The sequence below is a fragment of the Geospiza fortis genome, unplaced genomic scaffold (assembly GCF_000277835.1).
Source record: "Geospiza fortis unplaced genomic scaffold, GeoFor_1.0 scaffold1721, whole genome shotgun sequence".
In the NCBI taxonomy this organism is placed as follows: domain Eukaryota; kingdom Metazoa; phylum Chordata; class Aves; order Passeriformes; family Thraupidae; genus Geospiza; species Geospiza fortis.
In genome coordinates this window covers 16,895-29,198 of record NW_005054986.1, presented here as the reverse complement: position 1 = coordinate 29,198, position 12,304 = coordinate 16,895, and positions in this window count along the sequence as shown.

The following is a 12,304-nucleotide window of genomic DNA, read 5'->3' as shown; positions in this document are numbered from 1 at the left end:
GCAGGCCTCTCCCCGCACGCCCCTGGGGCATGCTCCTTCGAGGCTAGCTGCAGGAGCCCCTTGCCTCGGTAGTAGCATTATGCCCCCTGGGGACGACCTCTCCCAGCCTCTAGCTTCCCCATGGGGTATAGGATGCTGGCACCAGGCCAGCCCTGCTTGAGAAAGCGAGAGCAAGGACTGGATTCGCTCAAACCTTCCATTTTTCATCTGAGCTGTAAAATGCAGTGGATAGCCTGGCAACATACAGGTAAGTGTTGGCATAGGCTTTGCTTTTCAGTGACACTTGGCTCGTGGTCTTTAGTGAGAAGCTGACTTTCACTGTAGGAACTTAGTATTATGTTTTACAAAGATTTTTGAGTGAAGGGCTTTAATTTGCCTTGGAGAGCAAGGTATGGGCTGACACTGTTCCTACAGCTTTTCATGGTGCTCACTGATTGCAAAGACCTGAAGAGTCAACGAGATAGAGAAAGGAGCCATGTTTACCCTCCTCTGTGTGAAAGCCCTTGTCTTTCTGTTTAGGTTATGGCTTCCTGTTGATTGCTGTTGCTACACTCGGTGGGTCTCTATTATGTCATTAGGATGAGGTCATCAGTGATGTCACTATCATTCTGTGCCTTTTATATAGTCTTGTAGGAGTGGTGCTTGGAGGAGTTAGATGTTTTGCACCATCTTTCTAGTGGTGAACTTAATTTTAAAAGCCCTTTTTATATATTGGAAGAAGCACTGAGCAGTGTCAAGTGTAGGTGTGGAAACTCGGACAATGAAGTTGCCACTCTCTTCCCTTTCTGTGTTATTTTTTATTGTTTTGGGGGTGGTGTGTCTCATTTGCTAATGAGCTTTGATAATGAGCAGTTATGCTGCCTAGTCTCTCTACACCAGTGTGGATTGTTTTTTTCCCTTGAGTATGGAAGAAATAGTAAGATTGGTCTAAACCAATGTGGTACTAAAGAAAGGCCCACTGAGCACCAATGCTTAGGTGAACTTGTTTTCTCCTTCTACATTTATTTTAGGTTTTTAGCAGTTAAGGGTGGGGTTTTTGCTGTATGTGTCAAAGGAGAATAGAAGGCTCTGCAGCAGAAATTTTCAGGTAGCTTCCTCTGATGCAGACAAGTCTGTTCTGTTCAAGCAGAAAATTTATTTTCCAAGAAATGGTGTTTCAATGTCTTAAGACTATTCATGTGTCACTGGGGATGGTAGGCAGAGGAGAGGGGGGTAGGTGGAAAACAGAACTGAAAACCACGATTGCTACAGTTCTCTAAAGAAATAGAAACTACTGGGCTTCAAGGACTGATTAGGCTGCCATGTTTATTCTCCACCAGATCAGGGTTGTTCTCTGTAGTATATTTTTCCATACTTTGAGTCACTTAAAGACAAGATAATGGAGTTTGCATAAAAATAGGATCATTGTTCCTGAGGGTTCATTTGCTGCTTCTGCTTTTATTTTTCTTCTGGTGTCATGCTGTTTGGCTTGTGATAAAATATTTAGCCTTGATGGGGAGGGATTTTATAATACCAAGAATTAGGGCTACAAAAGAGGGAGGAGCAGGAGTGGAGGGAGCACTAAGAAAATTGTTACCAAATATACTTGCATGAAAACTTTGTGCAAGGAGGCCCTTCAAAATTCTCATTCATGGGAGACTTATGCTTAAAGACTGTCTCATGTAAGTTGTATTAGTTCCACTAAATATTTGTCAAATGTCTTAAGACATACTAGTCCTTGCATCCCCTTTTATGGTACAGAACTGTGCTGACTCATTGCATGGGTTCGAGGCTCTTGCTTTCTCATCCACTTGCTTTGCATGTGTCTGTGCCCTAGCCCACAAAGTGTTGTCAGTTGTAGTGCAGCTTGGTCTGCCTTGAGCAAGGCTGGTCAGAGCTGCATCCTTCACAGATCGTTCTGCTCTCTGTAAAAATGAAGATGCATATTCTCTTCCTAGCAGACATCCTAACCAGCTGGTTACATTATCATACTTTCCACTAGACTAGGTTGTGCAAAGCCCCATCCAACCTGGCCTTGAACACTTCCAGGGATGGGGCATCCACAGCTGCTCTGGGCAACCTGTTCCAGTACCTCACCACCCTCACAGGAAAGAATTTCTTCCAAATATCTAATCTAAACCTCCTCTCAGTTTGGATCCATTCCCCCTTGTTCTGTCACTACATGCTCTTGTAAATAGTCTCTTTCCATCTTTCTTGTAGGCTCCCTTCAGGTACTGAAAGGCCACAATTAGGTCACCCCAAAGCCTTCTCTTTTCCAGGCTCAACAATCCCAATTCTCTTAGCCTTTCCTCATAGGAGAGGTGCTTCATCCCTGTAATCTTGATGGCCTACTCTGGACTCTAACAGGTCAATGTCCTTCCTGTGCTGGGGACCCCAGAGCTGTATGTAGCACTGCAGGTGGGGTTTCATGAGAGCAGAGGGACAGAATCACCTCTCTTGCCTTGCTGCCCAGGCTGCTTTTGATGCAGCCCAGGATACAATTAGCTTTCTGGGCTGTAAGTGCACATTGCTGGCTCATGTCCAGCCTCTCATCCTCCAGCACCACCAAGTCCTTCTTGGCAGGGCTGCTTTTGATCTCTTCATCTCCCAGCCTGGATTGCCCTGACTCAGGTGCAGAACCTTGCACTCAGTCCTGTTGAACCTCATGAGATTCTCATGGGCCCACTTCTCAAGCTTGTCCGGGTCCCTCTGGATGGCATCCCATCCCTCAGGTGTGTTAACAGCAACACTCAGCTTGGTGTCATTTGCAAATTTGCTGAGGGTACACTCAATCCCTTTGTCTATGTCATTAATGAAGATATTAAATAACACTGGTCCCTGTACAGACTCCTGAGGGACACCACTTTTCACTGATGTCCATCGGGACTCTGAGCTGTTGACTGCTACCTTCTGGATGCAACTGTCCAACCAGTTTCTTATCCATTTAACAGTCCACTCATCGAATCCATCTCTTTCCAATTTAGAGAGAAGGATGTTGTGTGGGACTCTGTCACAGGCCTTACAGAAGTCCAGATAGATGACACCTGTAGCCCTTCCCTTGTGCACTGATGTAGTCACTCCATCATAGAAGGCCACTAAGTTGGTCAGGCAGGACTTGCCCTTGGTAAAGCCATGCTGGCTGTCCTGAATCACCTCCTTGTCTTCCATGTGCCTTAGCATAGCTTCTAGGAGGATCTGTTCCATGATCTTCCCAGGATTATCTTGAATGAATTCAGATAAGTTTTATGCCAGACTGCTCTGTACTGCAGTACTTTAATTATGTAGGGGTGATGAGATTGAAATGCTACTTCTGATAGATTTCCACAAAGATTAGGTTTATATTATTTCTGTTACTGTCTGAGGTATAAAAAGAACTTGAAAGTCTGCAGTCTAAAAACATCAGCTCTGAAATACCAGGAATGCTGAGTTTGATCTAGGCTTTGCTTGAGGCCTCATTGCTGTGTCTGAGAGCATGTTTTTTGTAAGTCCTAACTGAAAAAGTAATGATAACCAGAATTCCACAGTATTATTTATACAAATTTAATTTTTTTGCACAGTGGAATAGAATCTCTAGACACTTTATCAGACCAAAGGAGCTTCTGAGTCCTAAGCAAGCTGTAAACAAGCAAAGACCTTATGGTGCACGCATTTAACATTTTTTCCATTGTGTGTGAGTTTCAGAAATAAATACAGCACTTAAGGCAGTGGTGTTCCCACAGCCCTGCTCTAGGTTTCTGGATTCCAGATTAGAATCATAGAATGGTTTGGGTTGGAAGGGACCTTCAAGATCATCTAGTTCCAACCCTCCCCTGCCATGGGCGGGGGTGCCATTCACTAGATCAGGTTGCTCAGGGTCCTATCCAACCTGGCCCTGAACACTTGCAGGAATGGGGCATCCACAACTTCTCTGGACAATTTGTTCCAGTGCTTCACCACCGTTTGAGTAAAGAATTTCTTCCTAACATCTCCTCTAAACCTGCCCTCTTTCAGTTTAAAACCATTGCCCCTTTTCCTGTCGCTATCTGCTTGTATAAAGAGCCCTTCTCTCTCCTTTTAATAAGCCCCTTAAGATACTGGAAAGCTGCAATGAGGTCTCTCCGAAGCCTTCTCCTCTCCATGCTGGACAATCCCATGCCTTTCTTCATAGGAGAGAGGTGCACCAATCCTCTGATCATCTTTGTGGCCACCTCTGGACCCACTCTAACAGGTCCGCATCTTTCTTGTGCTGAGGACCTGGATGTGATACTCCAGGTGGGGTCTCAGAAGGGCAGAGTAGAGGAGGAGAATCACCTCCCTTGACCTGCTGGGCATGTCTTTTGCTGCAGCCCAGGGTCTCGTGTGGGCATTTTTGCTGGCAGCTGTGCACAGATGTGGGATGCCACAGCTATAGAAGGTGTGGAGTGCTTGAAATGTACTTTGTGGTTGATAGTTGAAACTATGTTAGAGATTGCTGGGTTACTGTGACAGTAGGTCAATGTGTTGCTGCTGGAAGCATTTACATCACTGGAAAAGGATTAAGACTTTAATGAATAAGTTAAGTGCTCCTTAAAAGTTGTGTATTATTTCTAAAACCTGGTAGATTTTTGTGCCTTTTTTTTTAATGTTATTTTTATTAATCTTAAATGTTCTCAGCCTTTTCTTATTCCCCTTGCCCCTCAAGAAATGAAGTTGACAGACACTTTTTGAGGTAGTGTAATATATTTCTTTGTAGTCTTTGAGGTAGCAAAATCTCAAAGGTGAACAACAAAGGAAAAGATTTTTCTATCCTTTTATTCTTTTAAAGGCATGCGACTGGGAGCCAAGAAAACTAGATTCCATTCCTGGCAGTGTATAGGCTTCCTGTGTGAATTTGAACTAGCTTTTGAATCCACCCTTTGCTAACTTGGCCAGTCATCATGCTGAGCAGAAAAGCTACTTCCTTTGCTGTCAGCAGCTAAAAATCCTGCATGCACAAAGTTGCATTGGTTTAAAAAACTAAAATCAAGTTAGAGAAAGTGCTCTTGAGAAGTGGTAGCAAGAAAGCTGTGTTGCTGAGGAGGTGACCTTGTTTGCATGAGAAAAGCTGGAATTAAATAAGCAGGTATCCAGACTTAAAAAGCTTTCGGAAGTCTAATTTAGAAGGTGTTGTTTTAATCTCTAAATCATGTAAAGGACTTGTGAAAGTCTTCTGTGGATCACCTGAAAACTGTTTCCCTCATGTATAGTTGGTGATGCTAAGTCTTCAGTGCCTCCTGCACTTTGCACCTGAAGTAAGACACATTTAAACACTAAAATCTCTTTTGAATAATGCAAAAAGATGGGTAGTGTCTAAAGACAAACAGAAAACCTGAAAGATGCTGGAAGGGACAAAGTCTGTCCTGTAGATATGCTGCATCCCTGAGTATACTGACTGTCTTCAGATAGTGATTGCTGCAATATATTTAATACATTCCAGTGTTTTGACTATCCAAGTAATGTGATTTTTCCAAGTGTTTATATCCTCGATAAAACTGACAATAGTGGATTTTCTCCCTAAAACATCACTAGAGTTGGGAGCTGCTTAACTCTAAAGCAACACTTCTATGCAGATTTAATGATCTGGGACACTTTTTTGTTCTTTGTTTTTGAATGTGGGCTCTTGAGCAAAATATTACTTTGCTTAAAATAATCCTGTAAATTGAAACAAAACCATAATTCTGATAAGTTGGTAGCTGATAACTATCTAACATAGCTGAACAGCCAAATAAAAGCAATAGCTATCACTCAGGTAGTGGAAAAGTGCTAAAGCAACCCTAGAGTTATATATATTATAATAAAATATAATAATAGTAATATAATCCTAGACCTTATGTTAGGATATCTATGTACTGTATTTAGCTATTGGGGGATTAATTATAGTCCTTTCAAAAATACTGAATATCTGGTTTTATCTCTCAATGTGTTGTGATAATAGTATTACTGAATTATTGACAGTACTTATATAGCCTTGACTGGTTATTAATTACCTGTAAGGAGTAGTCAGCATAAGCATAGCTAACTAACATGAATTGGATGTTTGTTGTTTTGTTTTTTTTTTTTTAACTGGATTCTTAAGATTTCTACTTTCATGGATAAGTTTAATTTGTATGACAGAAGTTGTCATGTATCTCGGTGCCAACTGATTGCCACAGACAACAAAGACCACAGATTCAACTAATTTAAGTGAAAAGGGCAATTACACTTCATATTATTTTTTTGCATCTTCTATAACAAGCTGGTTATTAAGTGTTATATTAAATGCCTTGTTCTAAAGACTGAAATGAAACTTGAGGTATTTGTTGGAAAGCTATTTTTCTAGGTAGTTGAAGCCTTGTCATTTTTAGAGCCTGGAACTTCAGGATGTGAAACATGTGAGCATACTGTGGCCTGGTATAATCTGAAATTACTGCTGAATTTTCAGTGGCCTATTGCTCTGATACCATGTAACAAATCTGTCTTGGTTTGGAAAGACAGGAGTCTGCTAAGGAAGGCAGGAAGGTAGTCCGATTGAAAGTGTGGCTGCAGTCCTCTGAAGTATCAGGTGTGGTTCTGTTGGAGCAAGGAGGATCTGTAGAGAAAGATGTATCCTTTCCTCTGAAGATCCAGTGGAGGAAGAGGCAGCTGCTGTTCCTCTGGGGAATCCCATGGAGAAAAGCCTCGCTGGTGTTCCAGAATCTCAGACTATATTTGGGTAGCAATGCTTGGCTCCTCCCTCTGGGCAGAGCATCTCACAATGGGATGTTATCCTTCTTATCAGTCATGCACTGATATTCAATAGTCTGTTATCAGCGGAAGTCCCCTCCCGAGGGAGGTGTGAATGTGGTCACTCAAAGAGAGAGATAAGGCAAACTGCTCACTTGACAAGGTAATCTGCTATACAGATGGTAATGGAAAACATCTTGCATGCAATCTTTGACAAAATGTGATTTCAGTTATGTTATTTGTCATTTCTGCTATGCAAAGATCCAACTCAAGTTGTGAAGTGTGTTAGAAAGGTGCAAGTTTTCCAGCTGGGATTGTAAATCCTTGCTCATAAATGCTGTTCTTGTCTGGCTTCTTGGGTGGGAAGGACACCAAACACAGTGCACACTCAGGAGACTTTGTCTAGTCTGCCAGAAATTCTGTAGATTTTAATGCTTGAATGCATCATAAGATTATTTTTTTAATGAAGCTGAAATTAAAAATCTTGGAAGGTAAAATACCAATTTTTAATTGTCTGGTCTCTTTGATTTTCTTGGAAAATTGCTGTGTTATAAAAGAGTATGGTTTTGTTTTTTATGTTTATAACATACACATAAAAAAGAAATCCTGATTAATGTGCTTCTGAACTGCACTGGATTAACCTGTCTGGCATGAGAAAATGGATGAATTCTTTTAAGCTGTTAGTAAAGTCGGCAGATGTTGTGTGTTTCCCTGTCTCAGCCTGTTACCCTCTCTTCTAGTACACTGTGGTCTGAATTTCTGGAAAAGAAACTTTTTTCTAAACAAGGTTTTGGATATCTCAAAGATCTTAAATTTTGTTTTCATGCAATGCTTCCATCCCATACAGCCAATTTCTCATTGCAGGCAAAAAATTTAGCAGGGATAAGGTTGCAAACTTCCTGTAACAAAAAATGTTGCTGAGCCCTAGTACACTTTTATTTAATCAAAAGAAAAGGTCAAAGAGCTCTAAATCAAGCATTTATTTCCAATTTCAGTTACTCCTTAGTGTCTTCATTTTCTCTTTCATGTATTCTTTTAAGAGCATGAGATTTTGTCAGTGTCTGAGATCTGTTTCCTTTACTGGCGTGAGTCAGTAGTTCTCAGGTCTGCATCAGGTTCTCCGTTTCTCTTTTGAACAGACACGTTATCTGCTACTTTTTACCTTCTAGATCATTTAACCGTTGACAGTATATTGTGGGATTTTGTCTATAAAAACACAGGTCTAGCAGCATTTTTGAATCAAGGTTTTGGTGTAGGTGAAGATTTGCATAGTCTTTTGCAACCTTCCTTTATTGACATGTCGTTATAGAGCGCGACACAGCACAAAGTACCGCGACTCCATCAGAAGGGTGCAAGAGAGACTTATTATAGCAACATGTTGCTTTTATACTCTTTCAAGATATTTACATTCACTTAACATACACATTCACTGTCCATTGGTTATAAGAAAGAAACAAAGTTCTCAGTAGGTGATCAAGGAGCCACTGTCATTCTGTGAACCAGCTAGAGTCCATATCTTTTAACTTTCTCTCCTTCATCATGTCTCCATGGTGACAACCTTGGTGTCTTCCTCAGGAGAGATACGGGGCTTTCCTTATCTTCAGGAAGCCTTTGCTGGCTCACAAGAACAGCACAGAATGTCTTTCCTACATTGACCATTTACTGCATGGCATGAATAGTGTTTCTTTTTAATATTGTCATGCACGTCAGCTTTCCCAATGCTGTTGCTCACACAAATCTGTTTCATTCACTAGATCAGTGTTCCTAATCAAAACAACATTTTTCCTGTAGTTATTTGTTGGATCTACTCCCTCTTATAACTATTGCTTTTCTGCTATTGTACCTTCCTAATTTGGCTCAACAGCTGCTACCTTAGTCCTGGTGCTACAGCAGTGCAAGTAACTAATTATACAAGTTGCTGCCCTCTGGCTTTTTTGCTCCATGGAACTTGTTTACAAAGTTGCCATCTGTTTTGGGAATTGGAGTATTCTTCTGCCTGTGAGATTGCTGATTTATTTGATAGTGTCCTGGACTGACTACTTCATTCTGTACTAGATTTTTATATATATATATATATATATATATATATAAAATGATAAATTAATAGATGCCTAAGAAATCTTTAATAAAGAGTTTCTATGTGGTTCTTGAACCACAGCTTTTTTGATTTTTTTAGAAGAAGCAAATATTCATGAGAGCTTTTGAGTAGCCTTCTCTTGGAAATCTTTCTCAACATCATCAGAGACTCTTAAAGCTGCCCACATTTCCCATCTCTTAGCTTGGCACAAATAGGATCAAACAAAGTCCTGCTTCCTTTGATCTGGCACAGCCAAGTGGTCGACCTCAATTCCTTGGCTCTTGGTTAAAGCACTTGAGATCTCCTGACTCCTCTGTCCTGGTACCTAGGCAAAGCCTGTGTGGCTGCAGCACCTGGTGCACTTGAGCTCGAAGTGCTGGTCTGGAAAGTATCTCATATAAAAACACTTCTACAGCTCCAGCTGGATAATGACAAGTAGGTAAGTCATGTATCATCTTCGCTTTGTATTTTTTTACATGTGCTAATGCTAAGTAAGTGGTCAGTTGCTCCTCAGAAATGGGTGTGATGGAATTATAATGGGAGCAGTCTTGATCCCTATGTATAGCATAGAAACATAGAATATCCTGAGTTGAAAGTGACCCATAAGGGTCGTCAAAGTCCAACTCCTGGCCCTGCATGGGACAACCGGAAAAATTGCACCATATGCCTGAGAGTATTGTCAAAACACTTCATGAATTGTCAGGCTTGGTGCTGTGACCACTTCCCTAGGAAGCCTGTTCCAGTGCCCAGCCACCCTGGGTGAAGAACCTTATCTTAATGTCCAACCTAAACCTCCTCTAACACAACTTCAGGCCATTCCCTTGGGTCCTGCCACTGGTCACCAGAGTGGAGATTTGTGCCTGCCCCTCCACTTCCCTGGAAGTTGTAGACTGTGATGAGGTCTCCCCTTAGTATCTTCTAGGCTGAACAAGTCAAGTGACCTCAACTGCTCCTTGTATAGCTTCCCCTCCAGATTCTTCACCATCTTTGTTGCCCTCCTTTGGATACTCTCCAATAGCTTTATAGCTTTCTTATATTGAGGTGCCCAAAACTGTGCACAAAACTTGAGGTGAGTCTGTGGTGGGTTGACCTTGGCTGGACACGAGGTGCCCATCAAGCCCCTCTATCACTCCTGCTTCCCAGCTGGACAGGGGAGAGAAAATAAGATGGAAAACAACTTGTTGGCTGAGATAAGGCAGTTTACCAAGGCAAAAGTGAAAGCTTGTGTTTGCACAAGCAAAGAGGAAGAAAAATTTTTTATTTTCTACTTCCCATCAGCAAGTGATGTCTAGCAGGGCTTCAGCATGTGTAGCAGTTGCTCCAGAAGGCAAACATCATAAGTAAGGAATACCACTCTTCCTCCTTCTTTTCTCTGCTTTTATATCCCTTATGGAATATCCCTTTGGTTAATTTGGGTCAGCTGGCCTAGTTGTTTCCCCTCCCAGGATCTTGCCCACTCCCAGCCCCTAATGGGGGGAATTTTGAGAGATAGCACTGATGCTGTGCCAGAGCTGCTCAGCAGTAGCCAAAACACTGGTGTGTTATCAACACATTTCTAGCTACCAATGCAAAGCATAGCACTGTGAGGACTGCTTTGGGGAAATGAACTCTGGCTCAGCCAGACCAAATACAGAGCCATCTTGATATGTTCCACAGGCAGGTACAGGGGTTTGGTAACTGCAAGTCCTGGTTTGGGACAGATTTGGGAGGGAACTTCCTGAAGAGGTCTCCTCTAGAAAGCAAATTCAAGCGGCCCCTCCCCCAACCAGTTTGGGAGGTAAACCTCCTTCAAGAAAAGTGGAAAAAACTGTTTATTTAACAAGCTAAGTACTCACAAACATGAAAAAATGAATAATATTAAACAATGTAACCTCTTGTTGTTCTGACGAGATGGCAAATTCAGAGAGAGTCCTTCTCGTGGGGTGTAGCTTGGCTCGCTCTGTCTCTTATCAGTCCCTCCTGCACTGGAAAATGCTGCATCCTGGGCCCCGGTGGGCCACAGATGTGAGCTCACGGTGCTTTTCTGGGTTTTCGGTCCAGAGCAGGGCTGATCGGTTCCAAGAAAAAGAAAAGCCACAGTCTGGGGAACTTCTCTGCCTTAGCTAGCTAAAAAACTAACAGCAAAGGAGAGCTCTCTTCTGCTGTCCGTGCTGCAGGCAACAGTCAGTGAGAGAATGTGGGTGAGCAAGTGCAGTTTCTGCAGACAAACTGCACGCGCTTCTTCTCCCCCCCTTCGCTCTCGGATCTAGTTTTAAAGGTGCAGAACTCAATATCCAGCATAAACAAAACAGATGATTGGGGATACAAGCATCATAAAGTCACCCTAGGACACCGCAGTGTATCTAAAAGCTTGTGATTGCAGGGGTGAGTTGTTGATGGGTCAGGAGGCAAGGAAAAATATCTTTAGTATAAAATGCTCTGATTTTTTTTATTTTGTAGTGAAGGGTTCAAGAGTTAAGGGCCGGGAAAGATCACTCACAGATAGCTATCACTGGCAAAACAGACTCAACTTGTGGATATTAATTGAATTTATTGCTAACAATATCAGAGCAGGATAATGAGAAGTAAAATAAGACCTTAAAAACACCTTCCGCCCACCCCCCCCTCCTTCCTGGGTTCTTGATTAGGAGAGCAAAGCAGGCTCAAAACTTTAAAGGGTATAAAGAAAACTTTATTAACAGAACTAAAAAAAATAGTAAGAAATCAGAATAAACCTTCAGGTCACTTCTCCTCCCCCCAGCTCTTCTTTCTTTTCCTACTGACAATGTAAAGAGACAAATTTGGTATTTTCAGTCAGTTTACCACTTTTAAAATAATCTTTCTTCAGTTCACTTAGGGAAAGGCATCTCTCCTGCCATGCCATGGAGACTTTTCCACAAGAAACAGTTCTCTCATGGTTTTAATTGTCATGAATAGCAGCTGGCCGGAAATCTGTAATCATGAAGTCCCTCCCATGGTTTGGTAGTCTTCCCACAACTACCACCATGGGTCATCTCAGCTTATTGGGGTGCAATTTTAAGGATGAGCTGTTCTAGTATAGAAACAAATGTTCTCTTTTATCTCTGGGAACAGAGATTTTCTTCTCCCATCCCTGGGGCCAGCTTTCTCATCTCTCTCTGTTCAAGCTTCTCATTAGATCACAGCTACTTCAAAATCTGCTTGCTTCAACACTGGTGCTTCTGCTCACAACTATGGCTAGAACGCTACATCCCCTCAATGTATTCCATGAATTACAAGGGGAAAAAAAAGAGTCTGATGTATCAATTATATTGTCACCATAGCCTTACAAGAGAATTTCAGCCCAAAGCTAAGGCATCTCCTCATTCTCCTCCCATCTGGTATTTGACTCCTTCACTGACCCCATGTTGTTTTCTTTGTGTGTCTTCACCCTTTCCTTTTTCTCTCACTCGAGAGAGGATTGATGGCTGCAAATTTCATCTGTGCACTAAGAGAGTTAATATCTCACTCAGGCCTGCGAATGGTCATGTGATCTCTGCGGGTGGTGGCTGCTCTCATTTCTTGGCTATTTTCCAACCCCTGCCGCATTTA